The 14,365-nt window shown below is 37.2% G+C and overlaps 1 protein-coding gene across 2 annotated transcripts in view; it reads left to right on the plus strand.

Annotated features, from left to right (window-relative positions):
- Window positions 1-14,365, plus strand: part of ATXN7 (ataxin 7) — an 87,073-nt gene that overhangs the window by 8,109 nt on the left and 64,599 nt on the right. For both annotated transcript variants that reach the window (XM_030458215.1, XM_030458216.1), the window contains exon 2: window positions 9,742-9,834. The gene's annotated coding sequence lies outside the window, so the exon portion shown is untranslated. The remainder of the gene's footprint in view (window positions 1-9,741; window positions 9,835-14,365) is intronic.

Consider the following 14,365-nt stretch of genomic DNA (forward strand, 5'->3'; position numbering starts at 1 on the left):
GGTGTAACTACTCCCTCAAAGAAGCCTCTGAAAACTATTTGGCAGGTACAGTCCTCTTTAAGTAAAAGTGGTTGTTCTCCGTGGGCTCCTTTGCAGGTCCAATGCTGTCATTGCTTGGAGAAAAGCAATCAACAGGGATCTGTAGCACAAGGTATGGGCAAGGTAGAGAGGGCTGTGTGCTGTGGCTGAGAACAGCATTAAAGTAATTTACATCAAAATGTAATTTTTATTTTGGCAAATCAATGGAAACATTGAAGTATTACCCTAACTATGTGTCACTGAAGTTAATGAAGAATGATTTCTTCTAATCCAGATGTCAGCAGGGCCCAGACTTTGCCAGGTTCCATAATAGTTTTGTTGAGAAAGAAGGGAAGACTCATTGGAAATTCCATGGTCTCTTCTGCTGAATATCATCTGATGTCATGTCAAAGATATTCCCAGGCAAATGTCTTCATCAAAAGGAATGTTGGGACTGTGATACAGTTGTCTGTTGTTATCAGGGAGTTTAAAGCTCAAAAGTTTTTTAACAATATAAATACTTAAAGATTAGCAAATGTAAGTACTGAGGATTTATGCACATAAATATAATATATAAAGAAAACACTCACTTTTACTTGATTGTATTTTGCAAAGATTTACTTCGCTGCTTTCAGATTTTTTAATTTTTTTTTCCTTGCCATTTGGTCAGTATTTTTCCATGCTTCTAGTGCTTCACCAGCTCTCCATTGTGCACCAGCTCCAATATCAACAGGAAAGTGAATAGTTTTATTGCAGGGCAATGAGGCCAACCTCATTTTTACATTTGTGCTTACAACATAATAATGACATTTCATTATTTTGGGAACACAAATTTTTAAAGTGATAGGAATATTGTGAATTTTTTCCTTGGTTTATTTATAAGTAAAAACCACTACATATAGAAGAGGTGCCTACTCTGTTCCAACTGAGCTTCCTAAACTTTGTTAGATTAAAAAAAAAACCCCATATATTGTGAAGATCAGACTGCTCAGTCTCCTTTAGGTGTGCAACAAAGTATTAATTAACTGCACAGGACAAAAGGCTCTGGATAGACTGAAATTTGGAATTGGAAGTATGGAGACACCTGTGCAATTGCTTAAAGATCTGAAAAACATGATGCATAAATAAGTGCCAAAAGAAAGCAACTCCTTAAGTACGAGAGGACTGAGAGAGTGAGAAGACAGAGCTAGTGAAGAGCCTTCCAAGAAGGGAAGGACAGAAATAGATCAAATTGCAGCAAGGAAGATTCAGCACGGACAAACACAGTTTTCTTGTGGAAGGATTGAAAGGTTGGAGTAATCAGGTAGGGGTCAACAGAGCTTTCATTGCCTGGGGACTTAAAGAACAGGTTTGATTACAGGTATTGTTCCCACCAGATAGCTTGGTTATCATGCCCTGGAGCAGAGCCAGGACTGTGAGGCTTTTGGAGGTTCCTTCCATCCCTCCTTTGCCTAACAAACCTCTAAATGCACAGTGGGAAGATTTTTAATAGCATCAGTGTCCAAGACTGAGTGATTCATGCTGAAAGCTATTTTCCAGCTCTGTTACCTGTTCAGCAGTTCTGTCTCAAGTGGGATTTGTTGTATCTCTAGGAAAGGCTACAGTATTTGTCAAGTAAAAGTTATGTTTTTCAGTGGGTTTAGGTTTTTTTTGGGGGGTGTTTCGTCCATGTCATCCTCCAGAACCACACTAGAGCAAAGTACCTGCCCTCCTCTCATTTAAATAACTTCTCTCTGCTGTAATGTTGCATCCAGGCCAGTAACAGAACAGTTATTTTACTTGGAAAAACTATGAGGATCCATGGAGTGGCTTGTAGGGAAGAAATGAGGGCTGAGCATGGAACAGAATGCACAACATTGCTGGCTGTGTGTGTGCACAAGGTAGGGGATGCTGATTCCAGCAGACTACAGCTTGACATTTGGTTCATCCACAGGTACCCATGTTCAACAGCAAGATGTTGTGAACCCACTTGCTTTCATTCTGTCTGCCAATATGATCCCCTTAGGAAAAATTAATATTTTAGTGGGATTAGTAGTAAGGGAAGATAGATACCTGGACAGTGTGTATGTATTACAGCAATAAATATGAGAGGAAATGTTATGGTTTTATATTCCTCCATTGCCAGTCATCTTGACCATGAGCAGAAGAATGAGCAAATTGAAGAATTGATTTCTGTTTTATTAGCCATAGCTAATAAAGTGTTTTAATAGCTGAAGAGTGTGCTGGCACTTACGTAAATAGCAATGGCTTTATATCTGCTTATGGTTTGCAGAGAAGATAACTGCTACTGGGAATATGTTAAAATGTAAATTATTATATTCTCCAGGCAAAGAATAATCTTTTTATTCAGCTAAAGAATATCTTGTGGTTGTTTGATTAATGCTTGACTATTGAGCGGCTATTAAAAACTACATAAATAGCAGTAAATAAAAAAAATATTTTTATATAAACAGCTGGGAGGTAACATAGTATATAAATATGTGTCACATTTACTGTGTGTAAGAAGTGTTATTGGCTTGGGTGGGCTTTTGTGGACATTTAAGCCTCTAGTATATTTGAGTCAGTATGAATGTATTTCTTAAAATGAAAATGATAAGGTTTTTCAATTAAGTTTCATGTGAATAGAAAGACATTTTTCATCTCATTAGTATCACTAATGTCATTAATGTTAAAGCTTTCTCAGCAGTTTTGCACAGGTAGTCTTTGAAAGGTCACTATTGCATCTCTAGCTAATGATGAAATTTTGTGTTCAGTTGCTTAGCTCAGCATGTTTCTTAGCAAAAGATCTGAAACGTGGGTTTATTTGAGAAGCAGTATAGTACTATTTTATATATATTTTCCCCACACATACATCTTAAACACTTAGAACAAAATACAGTTGCAGTTTTGTGAGAAAAGACGGGGGCCAAATACTCATGATTTGGAACACATTAAGAAGAAAACCCCAAATAATATAATTTCTTAAGTTAGTTGTAACTTTCTAGAATGTAAGCTCTTGGATATTTTGTTTGTCTGCTTGTTTTTTAAATGGGATTAACATTTCTCTCTTTGCTGTAACATTTTTCTCCTCCTTATTACCAGTTCTGTGTTTCCTGGGAGGCTGCTCTGACTCTAGATGGCAGTCACTGGTAGGCAAAGGAAAGGATCCTTCTGGGTTGCTTGGCTTGGACCTTGCAAGTATTTATTTATGGTATTGGACACCAGTAAAAGTGTCACCTCAGCTTCTCTAAACTCCATATGCAACAGAGATACTATGAAGAAAGAATGAAAAAAAAAAAGGCAAAAAATAAGGGAAACTCAGTGAAACATTCATGAAAGCGAGCTTTGTAATGCTGACAATAATGAAGAGATTTATAGTGGAAAGATGGTGTCCTAGTTTAAGAAAAATAAATTGGTTTATAACGGGAGAAATCACCAGCTTTCCACTGAATTTAGTTTCAAAGAGTAAAATAGATTGACCAAGGTGCAGCCAGGGAGGACAGGGTGGAGGAGTTTGTCATAATATCATTTCAACTAATGAGGATTTCCTCACAGTCACATGGACGTGTGTTGTTCAAGCAATAGTTCCTTTTGCTAAAGACACTGTGTTTTCCACCAGCCCCTGACCCCCCATCCCCTGTGAGCAGCCTCTCCTCTTAATTTCTAAACTCATTCCCATAATTTTACAGGTAATTCCTTTCTTCCATATCTGTTAGCAGTCTGTGTCCTGACTCTCTACTCTGTTTCTTCTTTTGAAAGGAGGATAAGTTTTGATTTTTTTTTTCTGTTTTCCTTTCTTTATATAGGCACTGTTTGTCTTTCTGACTTGTCACTACTAAACAGTTTGTTGTAACACTGGAGGTAGAAAAGGCAGCAGCTCTCAAGCAGAGGAACAGCACTTGCTCAGCACTTGCTGCATAGGGATGATTGCACTAAATGAGATGAACACTTCTTGATAACAAAACTATTATAATAAATACAGTTCAAAACCAGGAGTTAATCTATACGTTTTATTGATCTCTGGTTTCAACCACAGTGCCAAATTACATTTGCAAATGTGCAAATTCCAAGAATTTCTGGAAAGTGCTGGAGCTTTGCTGAATTTACAGAGCTATGCTTAAGTTTTGGCCTCCAGTTTCAATAATAAGAAAATAATTTACTGCTGTATTGCATATGGTGTTAAGTGCCAGTCAAGGGGCTGCAGTCCTGTAAGTGCTTTGCAAATATTCTGCTGGACGTTTTTTGCCCTAAAAAAAGAGTAACTGAAAATCAGAAGATCTTGATTTTTGATTAATAGAGTCCTAGCAAAAAGCTTTTAATTTCCTAAATTACTAATTTTACTGTGGAAAACTGCTGATTTTGAAAGGAAATGTGCCTGAGTTGAAGGAGAATGAAAAATCAACCGAAGCTTTAATTAGATCTTTATTTTTACATGTTTATAGTGAAAAATACCACTGGCATTTTATGCCAGGTTTTAAAGTTCACAGTCAAGTGCATTTTCAGAGCCAGATTGGTGTATTGCTTGTGAGGAAAAGCTTTCTGAGTGCTAGCAGTAATTTGGTACAGTTTTCTGTGTGGATTTCATGTGGAAGAAAGACAAGATAGAGATAATTCTGGTTTTATGTCAAGATTATGTATTAGGATGACAGGTATCACTGTCCCTAATAGATGGCACAGCAGAGAGATAATGAAGAGTGATGCTTTCTGCTCCCAGCCCTGCCTCCTGCCTGGTAGGTAACAGTGGGCAAATCACTTCTCTTTCCTCAGTTTCTCTGTCTGTAAAACTGATGATAATGATGTGGATTATTTTGTTTTGCTTGGAGAACCAAAGGGAATACATGGAACTGATGCAGGAGGTACATGATGGGAAATATAAGGTGGTAAAATAAGCATCTGTATTACAGACAGCTTGGTACTGGCAACTGATTATAAAATTATTGATCCTGCTGTTCTTTCCTGTTGAGGGTATTACTATGTACTGGTTCACAGGGCTGTGGAAAAAAAACCTTGGTATTTCTTATGCTGGCCTATATTTAACTTCTCATTCAGAATTTGCCATAGGGTTATTCTGCTTTTATTCTTGCCCATTACCATCCCCATGAGGGACAGTTAAAGCTGTAGTTAATGGGGGATAAGGACAGCAAAGGTCTGTCTGTCTTTCTTTTCTCTATCTCCTCCCTTTCTATCTCTCTGTCTCTCTTTGGCCATTGAAAATGTAGGTCATATTGCATCACCATAAAATGGAACAGTCAGAAAGGTGTTTGAAAAATGCTGACATCCTTAGCCTGGGGTGCCTGACAGTGTCCTTTGTTTACATTGAGAATAGTGTTGTACCTGTGTAAGAACCAGCATCTCTGTTAAGGTTAGTGGTATGGTACCTAAATTATGAGTCAGATTTTAAGATGACTTTCATCTGCCTGCAGTAATTTAAAATTAGACAGATAAAATGCAGCCACTCACAATAATGATATACATGAGGAGCTAATTTGAGAGCTTTAATCTGCAATAACTGTGATGGTGTAGTGTGAATAATATTACCTTTAACAGAGAAGCTCAGTAATAAATTTTGCAAATCATGTTAATCATGTACTCTGCATTGTCTTGATTAGCTGTGTCTTTCTGTCTTGAAAAGTCTGTTTATATTATGCATTTGTGTATTCTTTCTAACATTACTGTTTTACTTCATGTACCCTTCTAAATGAGCCAATCAGGATTTTATTTATTTTCAAAAATGGAAAATCCTGATGTATAGCTTCTTGTTGCTTGCTACTTGTCTTTTGTTTCCTTGTGTTTCTGTTGTAATATAAGTTGCAATTGGTTTGAAATATTCCTGTGCCATAAGATGCAGAGCAGATCTTACTCATCTCTCCAGTTTTATATAAACACCATACTTACAGAAATGTATAAATAGAATTTCAACTGCCCTTATTTATCCTAGGTGCAGTAAGCAAATGTGTTTTGTGGACTGAACTTTCAAATGGTGTAATTCATACTTCAAGGTGCAGGTGTTTTGAAATATAAGGCAAGATACTTGCTTCTAGAATATCATTATTTCTGAAAGTATTTTTTTTTAACCTGTATGCTCAGTGCTTTGTGTGGTTGTACTTAAACAGTTGAAGTGCAAAGGCTTCTTCTGACTTTGTTAACCTTCCTGCTAAAGAAAACTTCTAAGTTAAAAGATAAATTGTGGGAAGATGAAATGAAAATAAGTGATAACATTGTTTGTTGAGCACAACAATGAATGAAAATCCTTTCCTGTTGCCATTAGATAAAGGGAAATCAGAGTAGTCAGGGCTAAGACACCTCGAGTTCACTTTGCTGGGTGTAACTATTTTGCAGTTTTTATCAGTGTATTTGGAAATATCTGAGAAGTGGTGTTTCTTCTCCACTGACTGAGGTATAAGTTCTGTAGTAACTCAGATATTAGTTATTTAAGCTTGATGGTTCTCTTTATTTATGAAGATACCTATGCATGTTTGAAATAATTTCAAAATAACTTGCATCATTATTATATTTTGCATGGAATATTCTGTTTCATTTGTGCTTGCACAAATAATAGTAAAGATTTAGGTAGTTCTGAAAAATATTTTATACCAGGACACATAGGAACTGTACAAAATCTTGAGATGCTGTGATTTTGTAATTGGCATTTACAGAAGTTTTGTATCTAACTCTATTTGAAGATGTAGCTGGAATTTCTTGTTTAATATGTGGAGATGTAAAGAATTCTGCCTCCCAGAGAGAACAGGAGGGCCAGTTATGTAGAGTTTATAGTTCATAGTGCCATCTCTGACCCCCTGAGATTCTGTACTGAGTCAGTCTCCAGAAAAAATGAGATTAGCCTGAGGATTGCTCTGATCATCCTGCCTTCTGCTGCCCAGCCCCTGTTCCTTCAACACATGCTTCCTACACCATTTTTCCAAGGGGCAGGATAAAGACCTCATTAATTATCCCCATAAACAAAATGTCTAATTGAAGCCTGGTATTGTGGGTATTATACTTCCCATGTTCAGATCTTTGTTTAGATAAATGTAGACGTGGTGTTTTTTCCTAAATTTGGATATTTAGTAGGTGCAAAGGAGAAAAGATTGTGCTAAAATTTAGGCACCTTTGGTGCCCGTTTCTGACAACTGAAAAGGAAGAATTAAAGGAGTTTGGGTAGCTGAGACATTAGTTTTGATACTTTCAAGAGCTGGTGGTGCTTTGTGAGGTACATTTACATTTCCTTTGTTCTAATGAGTTGCTTTGCAATTAGAGTTTTCATCTAAGTCTAGTTCCCTTAAAAAGATAAATGGCTTTCTGCCTTTAGTGAAAACCTCTATGTAGATGTATATTTAATGTATATCCCAGTTTTGATTGGGATATAGTTTTTCCTCTGCCACGTTGTGGTTTCTTGACTTTTGTATCAGTAACTGCTCAAAGAAATGGCAATTGTAACAAAATTTATTTGAGAGGGAGATATCCAGAGTGCCATAATGCTAAGTCTGCTTCACTGGTTTGAAAATGGTGAGGCCTTTTTCCATTTTCTAGCATTGCTGCTTTGACTATTTTTGTCATCTTTCCATCTTTGAATTAGATCTCCAGGGTACCACCAAATGCTTTCCTTCTGGAGAAAACACTCCTCCTGCCTTATTCTCATTCATCCCACTGCTTCCTTGCATTACTCTTTGCTGACAGTTGTGGTTGTAGTTGACCTGTTGTAAATTCTCAAAAAGAATCATCCCTGTTCTTTGCCACCCATTATCCAGAGAAGGAATTCTCTTTAAAGGGTCGTTAAGCTGTCACTTTTTCTCATTTGAAACTTATTCTCTTGACTTCCTTTCAACTCAGCTCCACGTGGAATCCCTACAGCAAAATTCACAGGTAGTGACACAGTATGCTCTGAGCTCTGGTTTACAGAAATTTGCTCATCATTCCATCACCCTCCTCTGGTTCTTCTTTTTTTTTTTTTTTTATTGTACTTACCACTTACTGCTCCATTTCTAGATTTTTAAGTCTTTGGAGAAGTCTGTTCTATAGGTATATTTTGGTTTCATCTTTGCATGAAGCAATGGAACTTGCCTTTTTTGTAAAAAAACCCATTATGTCTGGATAAAAGCAGGGGAATTCTGCATGCAGAGCTCTCATATCCCATAAAAGAATTGGGATAGCAAAAAGGAGTGAGTTACTTTGGGCAGACAGGCCACATGCTTGAAGGACTTGGAGGCTAAGGATTGAGTGCTCTGTGAAAGGGGATGGTCCAAAAGAATATAGGTGTTAAGCAAATGAAGGAGAAAAAGGATTTTTGACAAACACTGCATTGCCTTTCCCAGAGAGTAGCAGCAAGGGTTGAAAAGAAAGTTTTCTGTTGTAATATTCAATGAGATTTGTATGTGTAACAAGGAAATACAATGTTTTCTGGGACTTTTACTAGTGTAGAAATGTGTTAAACATCAGTTTTATTAACCATAAAGCAGAAGAAAGGCTGCAGAGGAGAGGGAAAATAACACTGGACTTACACTCAAGTGTTGTCCACTGAAAATGAGAAAACTTTGGATTTTATGAAGAAAGTAGAATATTATTGAGCTCAGATGTGTTTCTTAAGATCAACTGAGTCACTGAGCAGAGTGAAGCATAGAAATAGTAAGTGTGCCTGCAGGTGATCTCAGACAAGATAGTGTCAGCTGCTAAGCTGCAGTTTAAAAAAAAAATAAATATAAAAAATAGGGGTTTATCCTCAGTGCATAAGAAGACTTGAAAGATATGAACTCAGTTCATAGACAGCTTCTCAGAAGAGCAGGAGAAGCCAGGAAAAGCTTCGTTCTGCACCTTCCACTGGGACAGAACCCTCCAGCCTGTGGGTGCCCTCTTGGACTGTATTCCTCTTGTCTGGACTTTAATCCTTGGAGGGGGAAAAAAAATAGTTTTTTCTGAAGTGTCAACGAGTCCCAGTGCTAGACTAGCTTATTTGCCTCTATCTTAGTAACTTTTTAGCAGATGAAAAAAAATAATCATTTCAAAGCAATTCTAAAAATGAAGTATTTGGTCTTTACTATAACCTGTGCACAAGAATGGTTGATTTTCTATTTCTTAAGAGGGCTTTGGTTATCTTTAACCAATTATACATTGATTTATGCTAAACCAAAGCAAACCTGGCTTAAATTTTGTTGATACAGTAAATTCATAAGCATTGAGTAGAAGGATTTTGAGTTTGAGATTCTGAACATCCCTTTTGTGAGAAAGGCCTCAAGCTGCAAATCTCTCTGATTTTTTGTTAAGTTCTCCATCAGTGATACATTAATGCTCATTGATGACTATTACGTGAGGGATCATTTTTAGCTCTTCTATGACATGGTGGTAAAAACATCAGTGACTACGTCCCCAGTGACCCTGTTGTTGGGGTCGTTCTATAATTCCAGAAAAATCCTGTGTGGAAAAACCAGCACTGTGATACAGACACGGGCTCTGCTTGGAAATCTGGTCAGTAATAGTTGATGTGAGTGCAGTAACTGGGCTGAAGATTGAGATTTCACCCAATGCATACCTTTCTGGTAATGTCAGGCTGCCATTTAAAGAGCTGCTCTGCACAGAACAGTGCGTAACAGCTCCCTGCTTACCTTTCAATTTGAAACCCTCTGCAAAAAACTGGATTTGTAAAATTGAGAAAATGCCTCATATCAGCTTTTAAATAGACACCTTTATAGCTAGGAAATGGAGATAAGCTTTCAAAGGTCTTACTGCTGTGCTCTTCTTATTTTCTTTCAGAATTAATCAGGTACAAGTCAGAAAAAGCTTCCAAAATCTGAACAGATGAAGATCAACTGATAAATCAACCCAGCGATTCACCATACTTTCAAGGTACTGTGACATGCTTGCTCAAATATTTTCCTTAAGCATAGTATTCACATGCTTTAGATGTGAGAAGCATGGAAAACAGGATATTAGCAGGGTTGCAAGGCAAGTCTGAAGTGTTACCAGATGAAGTGGGGAACCTTTTTTTTTTTTTTTTTTTTTTTTTTTTTTAATGTATGTTTCAGTGGGAAATAAAGCAACCTTACAATCACCCTAAAAGGAGTTCAATGCATGGAACAGACAAAATTTAAAAGATAAAAGTAAGTTGGATTTTACATTTCAATCTCTTAGAAAAAGTGATTTGGACAAAGAAGATGTGCCAGACTGGCACATTTATCATTTATTTATTATATTTTAGATGAAGTAAACTTCTGGAAAATTATTTTTTCCACATTTCCTTGATGCTTCAAAGCATTTGAAGGTTGTTAGGCTCTGGTATATACCATACTTGTTATCTTACAAGCTCAAAAAGCAGAATTGTAAACTGAGGCAAAAAGACTGTGCAGGTGCCTAACACAGTGGGGTTTTTCTCCTTGACTGCTATTCCTGACAGAATGCTAGGAATAAGAGAAAATTATGATAATAAATTTAAATTTAAATTTTGGCTAAGAAGCTGCTAATGCAGATGATTTTACCAGATACTGCTAATTCACTGGAACAATATCAGTTTCTTTCTGTTTCCTTTACATTTATCTCTACTCTTTATTATTACATGCATTTCAACATTTGGTATGCTTTTTGCTTGACATCACAAGGAAATATTTCACTCAAAGTTGGCATTTTTCTTATGCACAGACTTGAAGCCTGGCTAGTATTTGCTGTGCAAATCATCTTATATCTATCTATATTATAACATAGCTAAAAATAGACTGCAGCAGAAAGGGCCATTACTGTTGGCATGGAGCTGGTCTGCAGATTTTTTTTTTTAAGTGGCAGAATCAATTTGGGCTCAAGAAGAGCCAGGAATGGTTGTCATACTGTGGCTCTTGCAATATGAAGCATTGTAATACCTGAGGTTTCTCTAACAAAATGCTTCCCCTGAGAAGTGGCTGTATTAGTGAACCCAAAGTTCCTGGGGCTGCAAACTAAACCCATCATTGTTCTCATCTACTTCCTTTCTCCTCATCATTAAATAGGGCCACAAGATTTTCATATAATCATAAGAATATATAATCATATATTTTCATATAATCATAAGAAGGTCTAGATTGGACACACATCATCTGGTCCAACTCTCTGTTGGAAACAGGTTATCCGAGGCTTGGTCAAGCCAAGTGTGAAGTATTTCTAGCAAGAGAAAGTCCACCATTTCTCTGTTCTAATCTTTAACCGTTCTTAAAATGGATATTTTTTTCTTATATACAGACAGAACTTTTGAAGCAACTCGTGCCTGTCACTTGCTTCTTGTGAAAAGAGGACCTCTGCATTCTATAACTATCTTTTACATATTGAAAGACAGGGATTACATCCCACATCTTTAGGCCAAACAAACTCAGTTCTTTCTCATTTCTTCAGTAGCTTTTCCAGCCTTCTAATCACTTTGTTGGGGCTCTGTTGGAATCTGTAAATTTTTTTTTAATATTTCTTGAAACTAGCCCAGTTCTTCAGCCTTTCACAGTCTCTGTACATAGGGACACTTCCTTCTGGTGTATCTACCTGGTCTTCCAACTTCCAAGTAATCTGCAGACTTGGTGAAGGATGCCTTTACTCCCATCATCCAGATAATTTTAGAAGATACTGAATAGGATTTAGCCTATCAACCCCTGAGGAACTCCATCTGTGGCTGATGGCCAGTTTAAGAAATTACCACACTTGAGCACAGCAGTTTAACCAATTTACCACCAATCTTCTGGTTCACATCCATGACCTTTCAGACTAACTCTCCTAGCACTTTGTATGCATCCTGCCAGCTCCCATGCACCTGGCCACATCCAGTTTGTATGATATTTTGTTGCTAACTTGCTAAGCATGTGATCAGTGCAGGTACCATCACCAAGCAGCAGTCAAATGTGAGCAGAACGATATAAATTTAAATTTCCTTGTGCCAAGCTTCTCTGGATCCTTGATTGGATGTTAAGCAGAATGTCAAACTTCTTCTGGAGGTATGAGGACTTCAAATCAGAGATAGGCATCATAGTGACCTCAAGGAACTCTTGAGTCCTGTGGGCTGTGCTTGGACTCAGAATTTTCTGCCTCAGAATTACCAAGGAGCCATGTAGGGAAGCTGGGAAGAACTCACACAGGGTTGTGAAACCTTGCCAGGGTAGTTAGGTTCCATCAAAAGATCATTGGTATTAAACTGTTCCCATTAAGTGCTTTGATTTCAAGAAATGGAAATTCAGCACTAATGTATTGTTACAATTGACCCGAGTAGCTGTGTATTTTAATCATTCTAATTTGTAATACTGTATTCTCTGTGTATAAATGAGAATTTAAAAGGTCATATCCATTTCTGATTCCTCTGATTAAGTTGATTCAGCTGCATAGTTAGGTTGCTGAAATTGTTTTAACATTTCCTAACTCAAGAGGTGATTTCAGTACCTTGTGTAAAATAAAGAACCGTTTGATTTCCAAATAATTGGTGTCATTTTACCTCCTTACTTTTAACACTTGAAAACTTTGTGTCACTATTTGTTTGTTTTCTCTGTAAAAGTGTCTTCAAGAATTGAGAGTATTTAGTGACATCTAAGCAGGGCAAGGGGCTGTGTTCCTGTACTCCTTATGCTCCTTATTCTGCTTTGGATTGCTATGTTCTCGTTTTTACAGAGATTTGACTTGTATTTAAGACATATTTGATAGTTAAGTGAAGAAGGAAGTGATTACAATTATTTGTTTCATATTGAATATTTTATTAACACATGGCAATGACACAGGTTTATCATTTGGGTGTAAAAATATTAAATTATCTTTAGTATTGGCATTGTGAAGTTTGGAGGCATCTATTGCATTCTTATCCTCATGCAGAATTCTTCTCAGCTTTACTTATATTCATTAGCCTTTGTTCCCCCATTCCTTCTCCTCAGAAATGGATACTTTAAGTTAGTCTTCTAATCTTAAAAATATTGTCTTTCCTCTTGTACAGGTAGTTAATAGTAGATATAAACAAAAATTTCATATTCCAGTGTTTAAAGTAACTGTATTCCAGTGCTTCTCAGCATCTCCAGCTCCCTTTTGAACTGTTACTTATAAATAACATCATACACATCAACCTGTTTCCAATCTGTGGTAAAAGGAGAATAGACTGGCATGGTTTGATGTATAATTTTTACCGTGTTCTGCTCATAATTGTTTTTCTGCAGGATCATGTTCCTGTGTATTACTCTTCACTAATAACATTTGTGCTTAGTTTTTAAGCTCTTCTTGATACTTTCATCACTTTTGGCTATAATTAACTTATTTGGTTTCCTTTAATGCCCCTCAGATCTTTTCCTTGACAGACATTTTTTAAAATTCATTATTTTTCTTTCTTCTGAGTACTGATGAAGTTCTCACCCTCTTAGGTTTTCCCTGTCTTTCCTTTTGCACTTCAGTTCTTGCATCCTTTCACTTTCATCGTGGAAAATGATCAGTGAATTGTATCATTGTACTTCTGCTGTTCTTAATAAGAGTTCCTCTGCAGAGCCATCCTTCCTTTTTCCTTCCAGTGAAGAGTTATCATATCTCAGGTCCTACGTGGAGGGTGTCTTACAGATTCTAACTGAGCAGCTAGGTAGGTGTCCCCTGTTTGAGGGGATTTCCCTGACCATCTGGCAAAAGAATGAAACCTGCTGGGACAGGTGAAAAAATACCTCCAGTGTTAAGCCACAAAATAACCATCCTCTGCTGTTTTAAGCAGTCTCATGCTTTTTGTAGGCATACATTGAATATTAGTATCACCAACCATCTTTAAAAGGTTGTTGAATCTGTTTAGTGAGCTTTAAAACTGTGGTTTTTCATTGTCTGTGTTTTGTTTCCTCTTCTTGACTCCATTCTGTGTTGCCTTCTGCAGGCTGTGTTATAATTTTTATTTCTTTATGCTTTCTGCACCCCATTGTTTGGCTACTTTCTCCACATTATCCACTGTTTCCTGCTGTTTGCCTGCCTCACATTTTTTCTTCTCCACTTTGTCCTAACCTAACTCACTCTTCCATGCTTTTTCCTCTCCATTCTCTGAGTACCTGTTCTCATTCACATGTATCAGCAGTCTGTGGTTATTCAAACAACATCTCAGTCCCAATGCTACTTCTCAGTTAAGCCCTTCTTGAAACGTAGCATTTCTGGGCCACTTTTTATTCTGTTCAGGAGCATTGGCTTTCCACAGTTGAGTGTTCTGCCCACTCCTGACCAGATTAATCTCAATTAATTCTGGGTGCCTAATGGAGGGGCCTAATTTATGTGAATGATCATTCTTGACTGCTTCTGTGCTCAGTGGGAAGAGGAGGGCTTTTTCAAAAAGGGCTTTTGACCAGAAAGCACCAAATCCATCCCAAAAGTATCCCTGGCTCTCCTCTGGTTGCGAAGCACTCTTTGAATAACTGTACTCCTGACCTGGGTGTCT

This window comes from Calypte anna, chromosome 12 (assembly GCF_003957555.1).
Source record: "Calypte anna isolate BGI_N300 chromosome 12, bCalAnn1_v1.p, whole genome shotgun sequence".
NCBI classification, from domain to species: Eukaryota; Metazoa; Chordata; class Aves; order Apodiformes; family Trochilidae; genus Calypte; species Calypte anna.